The 2,500-nt window shown below is 78.4% G+C and overlaps 1 non-coding gene across 1 annotated transcript; it reads left to right on the top strand.

The window, feature by feature from the left end:
- The first annotated feature begins 1,920 nt into the window (after window positions 1–1,920).
- On the top strand, window positions 1,921–2,073 carry LOC135326688 (5.8S ribosomal RNA). Its single transcript, XR_010386958.1, has one exon. It is a non-coding gene; the product is annotated as a 5.8S ribosomal RNA (ribosomal RNA).
- Window positions 2,074–2,500: the final 427 nt, after the last annotated feature.

Here is a 2,500-nt window from a genome sequence, read left to right as displayed (position 1 = left end):
TCCGGGATGGCGCGCGGGGCGGGCGCCGGGCCCCCGAGCGGGGGGCGTCGCGTTGAGGCCAAGCGAGGCGACGGTTCGTGCCCGAGTGGGCGGCCCGAGCCACGGCTCTCCTCCCGGGTGCAGCTGCCACCCGGCGCCGGGTTACTGAGGGAAACCCCGGGCCCCGGGAGGAGGACGAGGTCGTGGCGGCGGGTGTCGGGCGCACCCCGCGGGCGGACGCTCCGCCGAGGGGCGCGGGGGCCAGCTGGCGGGTGCCGGGTTCCCCCTCCGCGTCCCGTCTCGTCGCCGCTGCCGAGGCTGCCGCCGTCGCCGCGAGGCGGCGGCGGCCCGGTGGCGGGCGGCGGCGGGGGAGGCACCCCCGCGGGGATTTCAGGTCGTTTCCCTCACCCCAGGGCCAGGTACCTAGCGCCCGCGCTTCTCCTGCCCCCCCCTCGGTGACCCACCCGTGTGGTCCCGTGTGCCAGCGTGCTCCTCCCGGGTGCCGCACCGTGCGTGCCGCACCGGCCGTGCCTTCCCCCCCCCCGCCTCGGCTTCCCCCCACCCCGGTCCTTCCTCCCCCGCGGTGGGGGTGGGGGGGGCGGGGAGGGAGGGAGCGAGCGAGAGAGGGGAGAGGGCCTCCGGCCACCGCGGCCGCCGGCAGCCGCCCCGGGCAGGGATGGCCATGGGCCCCGGGCTCCGGGCCCGAGGGTTCTCGGTTGGAGAGCCGGGCGGAGGTTTAAAGACTCGGGCGGCCCGATGCGACTCGCGGAGGCGGCCGGGCGTGCTGCCGGAGGGCCGGGGGGTCGGCGCGCGCGGGCGCCGCGCCCCCCCATGCCAGCCGGCGCGCCCCGTGCTCGCCCCGCGGGCAGCCGGGACGGAGAGGGGTTACCCTGCCCCCTCTCTCCGCGGTCTGGTCTCGGCGGAGAGACGCCGCGCGGTCGGCCTAGTTGCCGGCCTGCCTCGAGCGTTGCGAGCCGGGCGCGAGCGCGTGCTCGCCGCCGGGAGGGCGAGCCCCCACCGCGGGTGGTGCGGGCGCCGAGCCTCCGCGCGTCTCCTCCTTCTCCCTGGCCGGTGCTTCTGGGTCTTCCGCCGTGGCCGCCGTCGGCGGCGCCCTACCCTACGCGCCCGCCCCGGCACTCTGCCGTCCGGGGCGCCCGCCTCGCTCTGCCCCGCCCGGCTCCGCCAGGCAGCGGGGGGGCGGTGGTGGGGCGGCGGCGGGGGCGGCCCGCCCCGCTCTCCGCGTGGAGACGGGGAGAGCGGGCGCCGTCCCCGTCCGTGCCGCCTTGCCCGCCTGCCCGCCGCCGGGCGTCTGTCCGCGGAGGGGACGGGCGAGCGCGTGGCGTCACCCGCGAGGCGGTGTGTGCGGGCGCGCGGGGGTGTGGGCGCCGCGGCGGCGGCGGCGGCGGCGGTCGAGCCGGAGGGCCGGCGAGGCGAGCGGGGAGCTGGGAAGCGCGGGGCCGGCGGGCCGCAGGCGCGCGGGCGGCGGGGCGACGCCGCTCCCGGTGGCGGCCGGGCTCTGACGCCTGGGGCGGGGGGGGGGTGGTCTGCGGGGACGGACCCCCCCCAACATCCCGAGGCAGGCGGTGTGGCCGGCCCGCCGCTCCCTGCCGGGCCAGACCGAGCCGGGCGCCTGGGCCGGACTCGAAGCGAGACAGGGTTTGTCCCCAGGTCGGGAGCGAGGGCTCCCCGCCCTTCTCGTTCGGGTTTGCCCTTCGTTTCCCCCCCCCCTTTCTCTGTGCTTGTACGGTCAGTGAGGCAAGCCCCTCTCTTTCTCTCGCTCTCTCTCTCCTTCCGTCTCTGCCGTCCCTTGCTCAGCAGCCGGCGTCGGCGTGAGGAAGGGCGGTGGGGCGGAGGAGGAGGGGGCGGAGGAGGGGGGGCCCCCCAGGGGCTGCGAAAGCTGCCCGGTCCCCCCGCGCGCGCGGCGGGGACCGAAACCGAGACAACTCTTAGCGGTGGATCACTCGGCTCGTGCGTCGATGAAGAACGCAGCTAGCTGCGAGAATTAATGTGAATTGCAGGACACATTGATCATCGACACTTCGAACGCACTTGCGGCCCCGGGTTCCTCCCGGGGCTACGCCTGTCTGAGCGTCGCTTGACGGTCAATCGTCACCCGCGCCGTGGCGTGGGCGCAGCGGCGTGCCGCCCCTCGGTGGGTGTGGGGGGGGGCGCGGTTCGGGTGCGCCCGGCCGTGCCCGCCCTCCCCTCCGAGCCCGGCGGCTGCCGCCGCGCCGCGTGGCGCGCGCGGTGTGGCGCGGCTGGGGCGCCTCGCAGGCCCGTTGCCCCGGGGAGAGGGGGGGTGCTCTCCTTCCCCTCCCCGCGCGGCCGGGCCTTCGTCCCCCTAAGTGCAGACTCGGGAAACCCCCGCTCCCGGAGCGCCCGCGTCGCGGACTTCGTCCCGCCGGGCCCCCAGATCGGGTCGGTCGCGGTGGCCCGGCGCCCGGCGCCGCCCGCCCGCCCGCCACCACCGCCAGTGCCGCCGCACGGGCCTCTCCTCCACCACTCTCCCGGTGGTGCGCCG

Source organism: Dromaius novaehollandiae, unplaced genomic scaffold (genome assembly GCF_036370855.1).
Source record: "Dromaius novaehollandiae isolate bDroNov1 unplaced genomic scaffold, bDroNov1.hap1 HAP1_SCAFFOLD_94, whole genome shotgun sequence".
NCBI classification, from domain to species: Eukaryota; Metazoa; Chordata; class Aves; order Casuariiformes; family Dromaiidae; genus Dromaius; species Dromaius novaehollandiae.
Note: the sequence above shows the minus strand (reverse complement) of the source record. Positions and strands in the feature narration are given on the sequence as shown.